At 39.3% G+C, this 19536-nt stretch overlaps 1 long non-coding RNA gene across 1 annotated transcript in view; it reads left to right on the top strand.

Annotated features, from left to right (window-relative positions):
• The window catches only part of LOC148113435 (uncharacterized), a 130489-nt gene extending 112042 nt beyond the window's left edge, over positions 1-18447 (top strand). The window contains exon 4 of the long non-coding RNA XR_015728234.1: positions 16364-18447. This is a non-coding gene — a long non-coding RNA (uncharacterized LOC148113435). The remainder of the gene's footprint in view (positions 1-16363) is intronic.
• Positions 18448-19536: the final 1089 nt, after the last annotated feature.

Here is a 19536-nt window from a genome sequence, read left to right as displayed (position 1 = left end):
AACTTGCATTTTCAAGGTGGTGAACCTGGAATTTTAATGCTCTAGACAAGTTACTCTGACTAAGCAAGTTACTGGTTGCTGTTGGTATGTAATAAACATCAGGAATGAATGCATCGAGCTCTTCAACATAAATGGTTCCTTTTCATTTGACCTGACAAGGATGATTGGAAAAAGAATAAAGTTCATGTAGTTCAGATTCAGGCTCGTGCATCTCTGTGAAAAGTTCTTTTCTGTAGGTAACATGCAATGATGCACCACTGTCCAAAGTCCACAGGAGTCGTCTGTCGTACTCTGGTTGAGGTTGTGGATCATTGGTTAAAGCCAATGTGGCGAGTGGAGTTTGTGAATCACACCTGGGACCTTGTCTTCCACCTTTGCCTCTGCCTCTGGAGTCTGTACCTCTGGGCTGGTATGTGATGGGAGCTGGGGACAATCCCGGGTGGCATGTCCCACACGATTGCAGGTGTTGCACCTTGGCATCCTTGGAGCGTACTCTTCCTCAGAAGGGGCGCCTAGCTGGAGCTCTTGATGCGGGTGATCCTCTCAAATGTGGTGTGGCCAACATGAATGCCTCTTCTTCAATTAAAAGTCTACAGACATTGTCCACTGTGCGTTGAGCAATTGGGACTTGGTTAATTTTTGTAACAGCATCTTTCCATTCATAATTCAATGAGTTAATGATGATGCTGATCATTTGACTATCATCAATATTGTGGCCTCTTTCTCTCAATTCTGTTCTGATTCCTTTCAGTTTGGTCAAATGCCCTCCAATTTGTTCACCGGGTTTCAATCTCGAACCGTGGAGTTCAGACATGAGTAAACATGAAGATTCAATTGAGACAGGCCTGCAGCAATTTTCCAATTGAGCCCAAATTTGTCGGGCTGTTGTATTTGGTGGAAAAGTGACCTGCAGTTCAGTATCCATGGACATCAATAATGTTGTGCGAGCTCTTATTTCTAAGTCTCTTATTGCAAAAGTCCAAGGTTGTGCAGGAGGGTTAAAAATCATGCAGTGAGTGCCTTCTCTAAGAAGCAATAGTGTAATCTCACTGACCCAGGCTTTATAATTATGTCCTGACATTTTTAGTTTTGACTCACCAGTTAGTGGAGAAACAGAAAATGCCTGGTAAGGAGTATGCATTTGGTATGCTGGCTGTGCTGGCAGAAATGCCTGTGGTATTTGCTGTGCCTGTTGTGGACCTAAAAATGGTCCTGGTTGTGCCATTGGAGGTGGACTAGGAGCTGGCCCTGTTTGCACTTGTGGCTGTGGTACATATGCAGGAATTTGTGGCTGCTGTTGCGTTGGAATCTGCTGTATTCCAGCTGCCATTTGTGCTTGAGCTTGCCTTTGCTGCCTTGAGCGTGGTTGTGTTCCATCTAAAAAGACACCAGCACCACCAGGGGGTGTTGGAGTTTGGGCCTGTGGAGACACTTGTGACATTTCAGCTTGAATCTCTGAGTGAGTTAGAGACAGGTTTGCCAGGGTCTGCTGTAATAATTAAAAGTGCTCATCTAAGCTCCGTTCTCTTTCAGCTTCCTGTAGTAAATTACTTTCGCCAGCAGATGGTGCTGCACCTTTAGCTTCGGGCAGCCCAGTTACAAGAAATGACTGTGTGGCAGGTTTACATGTAACTTGATCAGGGAGACTTTCATGTGACGTGTGCACTGCTCTCTGTTTTAATTGGCCTGACACAGAATCCACCAGGGGGTGTGTCTTTGGCTCTGAGGAAGAAGACAAGATGGCGCTTTTATATAGTCTTACTTCACGAGGCTCTGTGTTATCTTGCTCAAGCATAAACAAATCCCACTTAAACCGAGACAGTTCATTTTCATAATGTTTTACATGCTCACGATAGGATTTGATGGCCATCTCACGCCGAGTGAGTTCAGGGCTTTGAGGAGGATAGTAAATTACTTCTCTCTCTATGTGGGGGGAAGAATGCTCTGCAGTTTGTGGAAACTTTCTTGGCCTAGCACCAAGCACATCATAATCTGAGGGCTCCAGGAGGATAGATTTATAGCATGCAAATTGAGAAGAAAAAGCTACTGACCTCAGTCGCAATTCATTATCTTCAAAAGCAGCTGTTCTGTTATATCTCCCTTGATGCGTTTCCGAAAGCATTTTCTGATCTTCCTCACCCATGGCCCCTTCTTGTTCCAGGCATGTGGCTGTAGCAAGGAGTTGAAATCTTGAGGGTGTTTCTATCTCCTGCTCTTCATCTGAAGAGAATAAAGCTCTGGGCTTCATTTTGCTCTTTTTCTTCTGTTTCGGCATCTTAGCAAAAATAATTAGCGTACCTCAGTAGCTAAAAACTAATTGCCTATGCGCTTATCATCAAAAGTAACAAACAAGGAAAAAGCCATAAATCAACCATCCTCTGCTATCAGATGTCAGGGTTTTGATCGATCCCATCCTGGCTATGAGATAATCACCCTGATTGATTAGAGGATGGACCGTGGCTTTCTCCAAGTTGCAATATTCTGAAATAAAACTCGAAGAAGTATTCTCTAATAAAACTCTTTTATTTGTAAAAAGTAACAAAACACCTATCTATCTAATTAGCTACATTTTGGCAGCGTTCCTCTGCCGGACTATTCCTGGCAGAGAGAACAAAGGAAAGAGTAGTAATGAAGGAAAATGGAATGTAGGACATGCGCAGTAAAAATACTGATAAGGAACTTGGCAAACTACAGTAAGTCTATTAGTCCAAAAATATGAAGCTCAGCTGGGAAATACAAGAACGCAGTGACAATTAAAGCTGGTTGTCTCAGGCCGGTTGCCTTTGCCAATTGCTGGCCATGAGCACTATGAGGTTAAACGTATATTGGATTCTAAAATATACAGGGGGCAATTGCAGTACTTAATATACTGGAAAGGGTACCCTATTTCTGAGGCAACTTGGGTAAAGAGTTGGAAAGTAAATGCTGATAGATTAGTGCAGAAATTCCATGAGAAGTATCAACATAAACCTAAAGGGGATCCTGGGGTTGGTAGAGGAGGTTGACTTACTGATGAACATGCTTTGTATCTTTTGCAGGAGATTCTTTTCACTTGAGGGTGGGCAGCCTGTCAACCCTGAAGATGACATATGTGTAGTCATGGTTTATTATAGTCATTTCTTATTCTTTCTTAGTTTCTTTAGTATTCTATGAAGGGGACCAAGTGTGTTCAGGCTCACCACATTCTAGCAACTGGGAGGAGGGAGTATAGATAAGGGAGGATGTTTTGGCTAGGTGAAAATCTTTCCTGTGGGAACAGAGAGTGTGCTTGCAGATGCCTGGAAGTGGAGTTTGGAGTCATCAGACAGATGAACTATGAACTGATTGGAGAATGTGACTATGGGGGGAAGTTTCAAACTTAATGCTTTTTACTGGGTGTAATTCCGGGGTTTGGTCTGATCTGGAATTATACCAAACCTTGCCAATTTGATATGTTCCTAATAAAAAGACTTTATTTGGATGATAGCTGTGTTGGGCTATCCTTTGTGGGGACATATTAGTTGGAAGCTTGACACTCCACATATTTGCATCTCAGAAATGCTTTAAAAGGATTTTTTTTTTTGATCCTCAGACAGCAATTGGTCCACAAACTGGAGTATTTTTTTTAGAGACCTTTCGAATATATCTCTAATACTTTGCTCCACCATCTGGGCTTCCTCTTTTAGTCAAAATCAGAAAATTTTAGCCACCCACAGCTAAGAAGATAAAGCTGCCAATTACTACAACAGTAAACTAAAAGCATGACTTTCAATCTTTATCTTTCTCTGTCAACTTTTCTTTTTTTCCTTTCTCAACTAACTTCCTTATTTGGCTTGCCATAGCAGCCTTCTTCCTTGTTCTTTAAGAAAAAAGAAATCCCTGAAATGGTGCAGGTCTTCAGAGAGGTATAGCAGGCTATTGCTAAAGAGAGCCTCTATAAAGTTGATTTAAGATAAAATAATAACTTTTGAAGGTGATTAAGAAAGGAAGTCATAACTTACTGTCTGTTTTTAAAAAATCAAAATGGATGGCTTCTTCAACCCTTGAACAGATTGTAACCCCTCTCTTTCCAGCTTTTGGCATGTAGACAGATTCAGAGTTCAATTCCAGGAGCAATTTGCCTGCTTACAGCTGTATTGAAGGGCTCTGAGAGGAAGTTCTTTGACACACCCTAAGGGGGTGGGTCATAAAAATTGATGGGATATCAGTCCCTTCAGTTAAAAGGTAAAAGAGCAACACTACAGGGAGAAATCCTTTGGAGATCTCTCCCCATGTGTATGTTCAGTTAGCCATATTCCCCGGAAGTCTGCATGTTGATTTTTTTATTATTTTAATCCTTGTTTGAGTGATTATTTTAATCATAAACCAACATTTACACTACTAAAATCAAAGGCACCTTATTGTCAATGGTCTGATCTGCATACTATAAGAATAACAAAAATTTAAAGTGCCAGAAAAATATAAAAACATACCTTTATCATTAATTTTTTTTAATATTTTAGGATTGATATGAATGCAGTGCTATATAAATCTAAGTAATTATCTAGGTAAATAAACTAATCATTCTAATGGCTCCAATGCCTAAATTATGAATTATGACAAACAGGTGTAACAAACTATAATATAAAATATAGTATATAATTTCCTGTCTAACCTCCCACTTAGTAGCGGTAATTTGGCCTGGGTCACTGAACCAGTAGCAACCATTGGCTGGCCACACCGCCGAACCGGTCACCTGGTCACCGCTCGCTCGCCCCACCCGCTCGCTCACCCCACCTGATCGCTTTCTGCCTGCTCGCTCGCTCACCCCACCTACCCACCCCACCCAGTCACTCCTCATCGCCCAGGTGGCTTGCCTGCCTAAGCTGCCTTCCCATGTGATGCCTGCCCTGCACCCCAACTGAGCTGCCTCCTCCTGCCTACAGGAAAGTCATGCTAGCCCCCCCTCCCTGGAGCTTGCTGCACCCCCCACTGTCCCCACTAAGCTTGCGTGGCTGGCTAAGCCACCACAGCCCGGCACAGCTCCATTCTAGGCCATGATGCCTGCAGCCTAGCTTGCCGCGGGCCCCTCACTGTCCCCACTGGGCTTGCAACTTTACCTTCCTTCCATGGCTGGTGGCAGAGGGGAAGGCATGCCAGTGCCGATGAGGAACATTGTTGTTAAGGAGGACCACTCTTCGGCCCCAGCCATTTCAAGCCCGGGCTATTGCAATAGCTTTTCACTTCCAGCAGCCCAGGCTTGAAAATGCATGGCTGCATTTTCAACCTCCAAAACTGCTCAAAGCCTCGGTTCCTCATGGGTGCTGAAAGTATGGTGCCTTCAACCTAGCTGTTTCTCTGTGCCTGGCTTTCTGGATGGGTCCCCAAAGTGCTGTGCTGTGAAAGACGCTCCCCCTGTAAGAGAGTGGTGGAGAGAAGAAGCAGCTGCTGATCACATGGAGTGTTGTTCTTTGGTTACTTGTTTTCTGTCCACTGCTCTCTTGCTTGGAGAGCAAGAGAGTCTTTCGCAGCACAGCGCTTTGGGTCCTGTAAGTGTAAATCCCATCCGGAAAGCCAGGCAGAGAGAAACAGCTTGAATACAGTGCTTTCCAGACTTACCAGGACCCAAAGCACAGTGCTGTGAAAAACGCTCTCTCTCTCTCCCAGAAAGAGAACAGGAGAGAGAAAATAGGTCACCAGAAAACATGGGGAGGGCTCCATTATGTTCTATCCAGGTCAGTGGCTGCTGCTTCTCACCCCTGTTGCTCTTGCCTGGGAGAGAGAGTCTTTCGCAGCACTGCGCTTTGGGAGTTGGACTCCTGTAAATCCCATCCAGAAAGCCTGTGCTTTCCCAGGGCCCCAAGGGCTGCCCCCCCACCTGCTGCCACCTGGAGCTTCCCTTTCAGCTGCCTGTCACTGCCTGGAGCTCCTCTTTTGGCCACCTGCCATAGCCTGGAGTGCCTGTTTTGCCTGCTGCCATGCCCCCCCGCCCCTTTTTTGGTCACCACCTGCCGCTGCCTGTTCCCTGTTCAGCCGCCACTGCCTGGAACTCCCCTTTCGGCCACTGCTGCCTGCCACCTGCTGCCGCCTGGAGCTCCATTTTTGGCTGCCACCCCCCTGCCTCCAACCACCTGGAGCTCCTGTTTCACCTGCTGCTGCCACCTGGAGCTCCCTTTTCGGCTGCTGCTGGCAGCCGCCGCCACCAAGTGCTTTCTCTTGGGCCTCTCAGTCTCACTCTCCTAGACTTTGAAGGAGGATGGGAAGGGAGGGAGGGATGGAGGGAGGGAGGGAGAAGGAAGGAAGGAAGACAAGGAAAGAAAGAGAAAAAGAGAAAGAAGGAAAGAGGAAGGGAGAGAGAGAAAAGAAAGAGAGAGAGAAAAGAAAGAAAGAAAAGGAGACAAAGAAAGAGAAAGAGAGGAAGGGAGAGAGAGAGAGACAAGAAAGAAAGAAAGAAAGAAAGAAAGAAAGAAAGAAAGAAAGAAAGAAAGAAAGAAAAAGAGAGAAAGAAGGAAAGAGGAAGGGAGACAGAGAGAGAAAAGAGAAAGAAAAGAAAGAGACAAAGAAAGAAAAAGAGAAAGGGGGAGGAAGGGAGAGAGAGACAAGAAAGAAAGAAAGAAAGAAAGAAAGAAAGAGGAAGGAAGGAAGAGAGCAAGAAAAAGAGAGAGAGAAGAAAGAAAGGAAAGAGAGAGAGACAAGAGAGAAAGAGAAAGAAAGAAAAGAAAGAAAGAAAGAAAGAGAGAGAGAGAGAGAGAGAGAGAGAGAGAGAGAAAGAGGAAGAAGGAAAGAGGAAGGGAGACAGAGAGAGAAAAGAAAAAGAAAAGAAAGAAAGAGATAAAGAAAGAAAAAGAGAAAGGGAGAGGAAGGGAGAGAGAGACAAGAAAGAAAGAAAGAAAGAGAAAGAGGAAGGAAGGAAGAGAGCAAGAAAAAGAGAGAGAGAAGAAAGAAAGGAAGGGGGAAAGAGAGAGAGACAAGAGAGAAAGAGAAAGAAAGAAGAAAGAAAGAAAGAAAGAGAAAGAGAGAAAGAAAGAGAAAGAAGGAAAGAGGGAGACAGAGAAAAGAAAGAAAGAGACAAAGAAAGAAAAAGAGAGAAAGAAAGAGAGAAAGAAAGAAAGAGAGAGAGAAAGAAAGAAAGAAAGAGAAAGAGTGAAAGAAAGAAAGAAAGAAAGAGGAAGGGAGAGAGAGAGAGAGAGAAAGAGAAAGAAGAGGAAGGAAGGACCACAAATCGTGGCACTGGACGTGCCTTCAGAAGACGCTTTGAAACAGCACAGCAATCTAGGGCTGGAAGGGACCTTGGAGGCCATTTAGTCCAACCCCCTACTCCAGCAGGAAACCTTATATCGTCGGGATTATTTTGGTGCCTCTAACAGAGAGGAAAATTGCCAGAAAGGAGAAGGAGTTTACTAGGACAGGGTTGCCATGCAGAGGAAGGCAGAGATAGTCCTTGACTTATGACCACAATTTAGTCCAAAATTTTGGTTGCTAAGCAAGAGCATTGTTAAGTGAGTTTCACCACATTTTACTCAATCCATGACCTCTCCTGGCTTTAACAGTCATGTGCAAGCTAGGGAAGAACATCTGAAGGAGTTGTGTAATGTTCTAATGTACAGACGTTATAGTTAAATGTGTGGCAGATAGTGAACTCTGGGTGTGTTTTTCCAAATGTAGTAAGTGAGGTTGAATGTGTATAGTTTTAGAAGAGCTGTGTGTGTGTGTGTGCGCGTGTGCGTGTACATACACATTCAGTATATATACCGTGTTTCCCTGAAAATAAGTTCCTGTCTTATATTTTTTTGAACCCTGAAATAAGTGCTTGGCCTTATTGCCCTGCGCTCAAAAGCCCAATTGGGCTTATTATCAGGGGATGTCTTATTTTGGGGGAAACAGGGTAGTAGATAATGTATCTTTTTGTGTGCCTATACACACTCTATACTATGAAATATGTATGTACACACTACATACTGTACATATTTCATAGTATAGAGTGTGTATGTACACGCACACAATGTGTATGTATGTACACATGTATGTACATGCACACACATGTATATATGGCATATATACATAAGATTAAAAAGTATATCTTGGATGTTCAGTAGTAGTAAATAAATAGACAGGGAAATTGTATCCCATTGAGGCCTTTGAAACGAGGAGAGGCCAGGCACCCTAACCCTAACCCTAAGTCTTGACGTGAGTGACATCAATTTGGCGACATCCACCCAGTTACATGACCAACCAGCCACACACACCCAGTCACATGACCACCAAGCTATGCCCAACAAGCAAGCCATGCCCACAGAACTGGTAATAAAATTTTTTGAAACCCACCACTGATACTAGGGTGCTTACACAATACCTGTCTGTAAGTCTCTCTGCAATGGTATCATTTCTTACATTTTGAGTTTCATTGTATGCGAACCTAGAAAGAAATATGTTTAATTTAGGAGCCACAGTGAAATGCTGAATGTGTAGGCTCATCCAGTGGAGGGTTTCTACCGGTTCACACCGGTTCGGTAGAACCGGTTGTTAAGTAGTTAAGTAGTTAAGCAGTTTGGAGAACCGGTTATTAAAAGAAATCTCCTTTTGTTTTTTTCCACTTTACAGGGTTAATCCTGAAAGGAATTACAACATTCGGTGTTGTTTCCTAGCCTAATCTTTCTTGCCCTGCTTACAGAAACTGCCTCTCCGGCTGTATGCCTAGACTTACTGTTGCTTCTGATTCTGGAGGTTCTCTGGGGGTTTTTTTTGCTTGACTTTCTTAAAGAGGAAGGGTTGTTTTAAGCTTTTTACACCGTTGTTAGGAGGATATACTCCCCTGTTGGAATTCTTCCAGCCAGGGTGCAATGATCAGCACTTTGAAGAAATAATTGAATAACGAAGCAGAAGCGTTTAATGGCAAGGAACCAAGATGAGTGACATTCAGCAAGGCTTCTTGGCTAGCTAGAAAGATTGACATTCAAACATGAGTTTACATACCCTTTCTGACATTTGGTCTAAAACTGGTTTTTGGTGAAGTTTAATTCTGTGCTTGGTGATGTTTAATCCTGTGTTTAGCGATGAGATAATTTTCCCTATTCAGCTTTGTTTGGAAGGAAAAATGTTAATCTCTGTTCCTGAAAAGAAGCAGCTTTGGAAATCTGACTAGTTCCTGTGTCTATTTGTTCTGGTAATTGGTTTTTCAGTCCTCTGAGTAGTCCATATGCACATAGGGACTACCCAGAGGGCTGAAAGAAGTGATTTCTGACAGGTCCTCATACTTATGACTGGTCATCATTTATGCCCATTGCAGCATTCTTAACAACCGTGTCATTCATTTCACAACTGCTTCTCTTCACCACGGTGACAAGATAGGGTGCAAAATGTAAAATGTGAGGACAGTCGTAAGTGCGAGGACCAGTCAAAAGTGCGAGGACCAGTCAAAAATAAGTTTTTCAGCCCTCTGAGTAGTCCCATAGGGACTACCCAGAGGGCTGAAAAAAGTTATTTCTGACAAGTCCTTGCATTTTTGACTGGCCTCATACTTAGGATCGCTCATCATTTATGCCTGTTGCAGCATTCTTAACAACCATGTCACTCATTTCACAACTGCAGTGCTTCATGTGACCGTGTGTGTGTGGTCAGGTGGTCATGTGGCATCGCTTCTTTGCCCTAATGACAGTTTGCTGCAATGGTCGTAAGTGTGAAAAACGGTCATAAATCACTTTTTTTAGTGCCATTGTAACTGTTGTAAATAAAGGATTATCTCTACAAAAATACAAAAAGCTTCTTTGCTTGCAAAAAGCTGCCCTAAATACCAATCATTAGATTAGAAATACCTGCAAACTGGAGTTATAAATCAGGCAGGGTGCCAGAGCACCTTGAGGAATTGAAATAGTTAAAATACAGTGATAACTATCAGCAGCCAACTCTTGCTCATAAAGTGAAACCCTTTAGCAGAAAGGTCTCCAGAATGAAGCAAAGGAGAAAACAGAGTATCTGTTGCTTGTTAAACCAATTACTAAAATAAATAGACACAGGAACTAGTCAGATTTCCAAAGTTGCTTCTTTTCAAGAACAGAGATTAACATTTTTCCTTCCAAACAAAGCTGAATAGGGAAAATTATCTCATCACTAAACACAGGATTAAACATCACCAAGGACAGAATTAAACTTCACCAAAAACCAGTTTTAGACCAAATGACAGAAAGGGTATGTAAACTCACGTTTGAATGTCAATCTTTCTAGCTAGCCAAGAAGTCTTGCTGAATATCACTCATCTTGGTTCCTTGACATTAAAAGCTTCTGCTTCATTATTCAATTATTTCTTCAAAGTGCTGATCATTGCACCTTGGCTGGAAGAACTCCAACAGGGGAGTATTTCCTCCCAACAGCGGTGTAAAAAGCTTAAAACAGCCCTTCCCCTTTAAGAAAGTCAAGCAAAAGAAAACAAAATAAAAAACCTTTGAGAAGCTCTTGAACCAGAAGCAACATAAGTCTAGGCATACTGCAAGAATGTAATAAGGGTTAATGGAGAGGCAGTTTCTGTAAGATTCTGTAAGATTAGGCTAGGAAACACAAATTCCTTACAGGATTAACCCTGTAAAGTGGGAAAAAAAACAAAAGGAGATTTTTTTCTAACAACCGGTTCTCCAAATTGCTTAACTACTTAACAACCGGTTCTACTGAACCGGTGTAAACTGGTAGAACCCCACCACTGCTTTCAAGTATAATAAAAAGCAGTGATGAAATCTGAACCGGTTTGCTACCCGTTTCCTGGCTGCACATGCACACTGTGCGCCAAAAGGAGGCTTGGGAATGTAAGTAGAACAGTTGGGGGGGAATCAGCTGTGGCACGCGAGCTTGGGAACCTTTTTAAAAAACTTTTAAAAACATTTTTTACTACTGGTTCTCCGGATCCGGTAGTAAAAAATGCTTTAAAAAGGTAAAATGATGATCACAGCTGTGGTGCGCAATCGTTGGAACCTTTTTTTTTACTTTTTAAAAGCATTTTAAACTACTGGTTCCAGAGTACAGGTAGTAAAAAAAAGCTTTAAAAAAGTTTTTAAAAAGGTTCCCAAGCTTGTGCACCACAGCTGTGATCGCTGGAAACTTTTTTTACCTTTTTAAAGCAGAAAGCATACTTTCTGGAGAACCAGTAGTAAAAAATGCTTAAATTTTTTTTAAAAAAAAAGTTCTGAAGATCAGCTGAGCAATGTGCAATCATTGGAACTTTTTTTTTTTTTTTTTTACTTTTTAAGCATTTTTTTACTACCGGTTCTCTGGAACTGATAGTTAAAAATGTTTTAAAAAGTAAAAAAAAAAGTTCCAACGATCGCACTCGCTCAGCTGATCTTCGGAACTTTTTTTTTAAACTTTTTTTACTACCGGTTCAGTGAACCAATAGCATTTTTTACTACTGGTTTGGGCGAACCGGCCCGAACCGGTAGCATTTCATCCCTGATAAAAAGGTAAAAATGGTAAAACAAAGGAACTAAAATTAAGAAAATTTTATAGAAATCTAAACATCAAGAAGATGGTTGTCATGGGAATTTCTACCCCATCAACCCCCCTGCCCTAGTCAGGGCCTCAGGCCAACAGGCAGAAGCAAGTTTTCAGGTTCTTCCAGATGGCCAGGAGTGTGGGGGCAGATATTACTTCCAGCAGCAAAATATTCTAGAGGGCAGGGGCCACAATAGAAAAGACTCTTCTCCTTTTCTGTCAATTTATATAGCTACCCACAAAATGATACTTTTGCAATGAAGTCTTCTATTGATATGCTACAAAAATAAATTAAAACCAATTAAAACAGTAAATATTGATAAAAGGAAAACCACAATAAGAATACCACACACAATACAGTCAATGTATGGGCTCCCTACCTTCAGGGGATCTCAACTAACCTTAGATTTGACAATGAAGATATTGAAGTGGTGGATAGTTTTTACATTTTAGGTTCAACTAAAATAGTTAAATATGCAGCTAAATATGCTGTAGACCAATGTAGACCTAAGGTCTGCAGACCCCTGAGGGGGGCTGTGATGTCATCACAAAGGGTCCACAAAGGCTTGAAGAAATGTTATGATTTAAATCTTGAGTTAATATCAATATCAATCTGTTTTAACATCAATCTGACTACCTCATTTTGAGATTGACAAAAATAGTAGCTTTTGGATATTTGGTTTTTGTTTCCTTCCTAGAATTAGATTCCACTGAGATTGAAAAACAACTCAGCTGCATTTGTCAGTATATATTGGTATTAGCTTTCTGTAATGGAAGAGAAACACAATGCTCAGATAAAGATCACAGTTTTCTAAAATTAGTTAAGGAAAGGTTATTGATTTAGCAACAGCAATTTATATTAGCCACATCATAACTTGAATAGAGCATTTGCCTGTGAGAATATAAGCTGTAGAGCCCCTGTGATATTTGTCCATTTTCCCTTCTCTTTCTCCCCCGCCCCCCATTTTGCCATTTCTAGAGCGAAGTAATGGGATATTTATAAATCACAACAAAAAATATTTGACAGGTAAAATTGGCACCATAAAAGAACATAATTCATAATAATAATATATAACATTATTTATATTATTTGCAGTATATATAATTTTATTTCCTTTATATAATGTGTAAGTGTGTGAAAACTATATGTGTATATATTTTTAAAATGTCAGAAAACTAATGTACAGGTATAATATAGATTTCTGCATCAACCTCTATCCAAATTGTTGGACCTCTGATTTGATGCTTTAGAAATGTAAAATGAACATATTTGGTATTCATACAGGAAGGATGTTGTATACAGAGGAACACAACTTGTAGTGCAGCTTGGCTGCTCATTATTAATGGGACCTTCCTTTCATATGAATAGAAATACAGTAATTCTGAATAAGAGGGCAGGAAATAAGATTGGAAGAGACACTCCTTTACAAAACAAAAACAGAGAATGCTTTTCAAATTCATTCCTTTGCTAAATCACTTTCTTGTCATTCAAGGATTTTTCCTTTTATTAAACATTCCACAATAATACAATGAATTGTTATAAAAGTTCTCCACTTTTTACTGCTGCCCGTCATTTTCCCTTCATCTTTTTATTTTCATGACTTAGAATTTACTGTCTTCTGCAAATACATTCTTATATCATTTCACAGCATGTCTGGTGCTCAGTCCTTGAGTTCTTCTAATTTTACTTCACCACGTATATTGCTCCTGTTTAGAAAACAATGTCATTATTTTTTTTCCCTGTTTGGAAGGAAAATATATTGATAAGGTCATTTTATATCTATGGAAACAGACTTAGAGTGAATCCAAGTTAACACTAGCTTTAGCCATTCTAAACCAGAATCAGTACATTTATTTGATTCACTAGCTCCTCCATCTTCTGTTTTAAAAACTAATTGTTTTTAATGAATTTTCTATCATGGACTTCTTAATATTTATTTCCCACTTACAGAAAGTGGTTGGTCAATGTCTTTCTTTTCTGTAACCCTAGTAACAAAATAAAGTATTTTATTTATGTAATGTTTTCAAAGCTATTGTATCAATCATTATTTTGACTCATAAGATGAAAGACAAATCTTTTAAAAGGAATCTTTTCTTGCATGTTGAAGTCTCTTTCTTTCTTAGAAACAGATACACATACACTATACAACTCAGAGACATACACAATGCTTTATTTAGAGTGAACAGTGTTATTCAAAGTGTAAAAATTGAGTAAGAAATAGTAAAGGTAAAAATTAAAGGAGATATAGCAGAATCTAGTTTATATCAATGCTTTTTATTATAACAAACCATATTTTTCTATCCTTGCAAACCACTGTTGCTTTCAACCTGTTTATATCAATGCTGTGTTTTATTCTTTATATTTTCTCATCTCTTCTCTATTAAGGATTTCACCAACTCTTCCCAATCATGACTTTCTTGGTCTTCTTTTTCTTAGTCCATTGACCCTTTTAGATGCACAGATTGTCAATTATGATGTCCGGGCAGGTGGGTGGAGCCTCCCGCTGCTTTTACTACCAGTTCTAAAGAATCAGACAGAACCAGGAGCAACTCACCACTGAAAGAGATAGATACTAGGAAGGAAGAGAAGAATAATAGTAATACAGTCTTAGTAAATTATTTGACAGTGTTGTGGGAATTAATTGTTAAGCAGAGTGATGGCATTCGGGAAAAAACTGTTCTTGTGTCTAGTTCTTCTGGTGTGCCCCATAGCATCGTTTTGAGGGCAGAAATTGAAACAATTTATGTCCAGGATGTGAGGGGTCTGTAGATATTTTCACAGCCCTCTTTTTGACTCATGCAGTTTACAGGTCCTCAATGGAAGGCAGATTGGTAGCACTTGTTTTTTCTGCAGATCTAATTATCCGTTGAAGTCTGTGTTTGTCCTGTTTGGTTGCAGAGCCAAACCAGATAGTTATGGAGGTGCAGATGACAGACTCAATAATTCCTCTGTAGAACTGAATCAGCAGCTCTTTGGGCAGTTTGAGCTTCCTGAGTTGGTGTAGAAAGAACATTCTTTGTTGTGGTTTTTTGATGACGTTTTTGATGTTAGGTGTCCATTTTAAGTCTTGAAATATGATAGAACCTAGAAACTTGAAGGTCTCTACTGTTGATACTGTGTTGTCTAGTATTGTAAGAGGTGGTAGTATAGGAGGTTTTCTCCACCACCATTTCTATGGTTTTGAGTATATTTGGTTCAAGATTGTTCTGGTTGCACCACAAGGCTAGTTGTTCAACCTCCCATCTGTATGCAGATTCATCATTGTCTTGAATGAGACCAATCACGGTTGTATCATCTGCAAACTTCAGTATTTTAACAGAGGGATCTTTTGAGATGCAATCATTGGTGTATAGAGAGAAGAGAAGTGGAGAGAGCACACAGCCCTGGGGGGCTCCTGTGCTAATTGTACAGGTATCTGATATGATTTTGCCTAGCTGCTTCCTGTCTGTTAGGAAGCTTATGATCCATTTACAAGTGTGATCAGGTACAGCTAGCTGATTTAGTTTAGTTAGAAGAATATCTGGAATGATGGTATTGAATGCTGAGCTGAAGTCTACAAAGAAGACCCTTGCATAGGTCTTTGGAGATTCAAGATGTTGTAGGATGTAGTGCAGAGTCATATTAACAGTATCATCTGTCAATCTATTTGCTCAGTAGGCAAATTGCAAGGGGTCTAACAACGAATCCATAATGGTTCTCAGGTGGCTGAGCACTAGTCTTTCAATGGTCTTCATAACTACAGATGCTAGAGCAACCAGTCTGAAGTCATTCAGTTCCTTGATGGAGGGTTTCTTCAGCACTGGGATGATAGTAGAGCATTTGAAGCAAGAGGGAACATAGCACATCTCTAGTGATTTATTAAAGATGCAGGTGAAGATGGCGGCCAGTTGGTCAGCACAAGCTTTTAAGCAGAGCATATTTTAAGGAGAGCACCAAAGACAAACTTCTTGTGTTGTCCAATCACACATGTCCAATAAAAAATTCTATTCTATTCTTTTAGAAATTCTCTTTTAAATTATAGTTTGGTGTGAATTTTAAACCTTTTATCCACATATTTTCCCATTGTTCAAGCATCACATTATATCCAAAGTTCCTTGCCTACTGAATCATACAATGTTTTGGATGTTCACTTTCCAAATTCAATTTCAGTAACATTTTATAAATCGTAGCAATAATATGTTCATCACTAGCAGACAGTAAGATTTCCAGTTCATTTTTAACAAAATCAAACCCATAACTGTTTTTATCTGCTTTAAATCTTTCTTTCAGTTGTTGATATGTAAACTAATGGCAAACATAGCCTTCTAATTCAAGTTCTTCCCTTGACTTTAGTATAGGGTCATTGGAGTTGAAAGATATTATTTTACCGTATGTCCACCATTTCCTTTCTAAAAAAGGCTTCCTGTGGTGACACCCAGAGAGGCAACTTCGTGGAGAACCTTGTTTTATATTTATTCCAAACTCTTAGTATGGCACGTTTAGCAAAGTGATTATTGAAATCAGCATTAACTTTACCTTTATCATACCATAGATAACCGTGCCATCTAAATTTTCATGATCCTCTAAATCAAGTAGCCTCTTATTCTGGTGGTTCACCCACTCTTTTAACCAGGCCAGACAGCATGCATTGAAATACAATTTCAAATCTGGTAAACCCAAACTCCCTCTTTCTTTAGCATATTGCAATAGTTTGTATCTAATTCTTGGTTTTTCCCCTTGCCATATAAACTTGGAAATATCCCTCTGTCATTGTTTGAATGGATTATCAGTTGCAGGTATTTCTAATGTCTAGAATAAAAAAAAGCATTTTTGGTAAGATGTTCATCTTAATTACTGAAATTTGTGACTTATTTCTAGGATCTTACCCAATAACTCCAATACAAGATGCAGTGAATCAATTCTCTTTATTAATCAATGTTTCAATTACAGGTATATGGCTGGAAGTGAACTCTGGATCTCTGGACCATGTCTTAAATACCTGGGAGGCGGAGCTGAGGTAAGGAGGGGTCAGGGGAGGATCTAAGGTGGATGTGATGTTAACCCTTATCATGCCTGGGGTGGACAACAGTGGGCATTTATACATAACAAAATTCTACCCAGTAGTGGTAAATGCAGTTTGTCCCATCTTTGTAAGTCCTTTTTAATATCCCTCCAAAGAGGCACATAATTATTTTCAAATAATTTTATATTTGTATTTGTCAACATAATCCCCAAGTAGTTCACCTCATTCTCGACCCTAAAACCCAATTTTTTAGTAAATATATCACTGTCCTGAGATGACATATTCTTAATCAACATTGTTGTTTTCTGTTTGTTTATTTTAAAACCTGCTAAAGCCCCAAACTCATTTGATTTCTTCATCAAATGTTCTACATTGTTGTTGTTGTTGTTTTTTGGTCTTGCAAGAATATAACCAAATCATCAGCAAATGCCCTCAATTTATAAATTTCTTTCTTTATACTTATATCCCTTATTTTCTCATCTTGTCTAATATTTCTATTTAAAACTTCCAACACCAGGATGAACAGCAGAGGGGACAAGGGACATCCTTGTCTTGTACCTTTTTGAATTTCACATGAGTTAGTTAAATCTCCATTAATGACAATTTTTGCTTTCTGTAATGTGTAAACCACTTTGACTCCTTGAATAATAATAATTAGATAATTACTTAAGATACATCAGATGATACTGCTGCAAAGCAATATGCAGCTGTTATTTTGGCTAGATATCTAGAGTGACTTGGCACTCTTGCAATATTATTGTTTATAGAGGAAGACATTGAGGAATCATTATCTTGTTAATCTACCTTGAATGAACTTTCATTGTATACTATGTCCAATTTTATTAAATTGATTTTCTATCTCTGTATATAAGATTGCAGCAATGGGTAGTTACAATTAAAATAATCACACTATCAAGGGCATGTCATATCTGTTATGGCAATCCAATACCAAGTTAAGAGAGGGACCATTAGTTTCAGAAGAATTATCCCAAATTAAATGATTAATTATCAGAATTGAATAATACAATTTTTTAGAGGTGAACATTGGATGAAGAGGAAGATGAAAATAATTTTAATACTGTATATATGCTGTAATGTTTTGCTTTTTCCAGTTGAAAAATTGTTCAATATAATGATGACACATAACTATATCCTTTGTTTCAAAGAAGTTTGGAAAATATTAATTGTTGTATTAGCTTAATCAAAATAATACTAAATGATCAAAACTTCAGCATTGTATAGAACGCTACTAATAGGTGGTCACTGGAATTAGTTGGGTATATTATTCAAACTTTTCTATTTGCTTCTAACTATAATTGAAAGTGCTAATCAAATTGATTGGAAATTGAGTTTCTAGGATGCCATGATCTATGGCCTCCTACAATATACAAAATGACAGCATTCCTCTCAATCTCAGAAACCCTACTGTTTCAAATTCAATGAACATAAGGATTTTTTTAGTTGGAATGCCAGGATAGAATAACTATCTGAAGAAAACCTACAAAAACACTGTTATTCTTCTGCCTGGATCTTGTTTGCCTTCAATCTTTCCTTGGAGGATTAAGTGAAGTATGCTGTATTTTTCTTTTTTTTGCATATTTTTTTAATTTTATAAATAAACAAACATACTGTCAGATCCCTAAAACTGATACTGCCATTCAATTGGAAGAAGGGGGAGACTTGGATTCGATTTACTAGCATTGCCTGTGTCAACAGATATTTTACAACCTATATCCTGGCACCAAAGAGCCCTGAGATCCTCTTTATGTGGAGGAATTTTTATGATAGCCATGTGGGTTGTTTCACTTTAAAGGATAACGGTGTGAATGCATGGTTGTTTGGATTCTCAGGGAAACTAGTAAAGAAAGCAGCTTCACACTTGTGTATTGGTTAAAATCTGCATTCTGACTTAAAGGGAGGGGTCTCTACTCCTCCAATCTTCTTAGTATTTTCCATTCATTTGTTATAGCATTCTCCCCATATTATTCATTTATTTATAGCATTCTCCCCATATTTCTTGCTTACTATTAATACATTTATCTATCTTCACTCTCCCCTTTCTTCTTCCATTGCTTCATTACATTACCCTATAACAGTGATGGCGAACCTATGGCACACGTACCAGAGGTGGCACACAGCGCCCTCTCTGTGGGCATGCGAGCCATCGCCCCAGCTCAGCTCTGCCATGGAGGGGGTGCATGCAGGGGGCGCATGCAGGAGGCACATGCACGGGGCAGGGTCGCATGCATGGGGGCCCGCGTGCGCATTGCATTTTGGGGTTTCGCGTGCTTTGGGCACTCGGTCCAGAAAAAGTTAGCCATCACTGCCCTATGTATATCTCTTCTCTAACCAATGGTAAAATTGTCCCCATATCTTAAAATATTCCAATTCCTCTCTTTCTTTAATTATCAAAGTCAATTTATTCATTTCTTCACAATCTAATTTTTTTTAATTACTTCCCCCTCTGAAGAGATTTTCTCTGCTTTCCATCTTTGCGCAAACACTATCCTCACTGCAGTTATTACATGTCTAATCGAATATATATTTTCTTTACTGATTTTCTCTGGTAGAATACCCAATAGGAACAGCTCAGGTTTTAATTCTATATGTTGTTGTAGCATTTCTTCTAACCATGTTTTAATTCTAGTCCAATAATTTCTCGCTTCTGGAAATGTCCACCACATATGATAATACGATCCTGGTATCTGATGACATTTCCAACATTTAGCTGATTTATTTTTAAACATTTTCGCCAATTTTTCAGGTGGCATATGCCACCTATAAAATATTTTATATTGGTTCTCTTTAAATGTTGTGGACTTCGTTAATTTGTAATTCCTTTCCCATAGCTGCTGCTATTTATCAAGCTCAATTGAATATCCACAATTTTTCGCCCAGGCTATCATTGTTTCTTTTATCTGTTCTTCTTCTAGTTCAATGCTAAGTAAGTAATTATATATATTTTTAATTATTTTATCATTTGTTCCTGTGAGTATCCTATCCAGATCTGTCATTTCTAAATAAAAACCATATAATTTTGCAACTTTTTCATATCTTGTTTGTATTTGCATATGTGTATACCAATCCATCTCAATCCCTT

Source organism: Pantherophis guttatus, chromosome 5, assembly GCF_059756535.1.
Source record: "Pantherophis guttatus breed Tessera chromosome 5, ASM5975653v1, whole genome shotgun sequence".
NCBI lineage: Eukaryota > Metazoa > Chordata > Lepidosauria > Squamata > Colubridae > Pantherophis > Pantherophis guttatus.
Note: the sequence above shows the minus strand (reverse complement) of the source record. Positions and strands in the feature narration are given on the sequence as shown.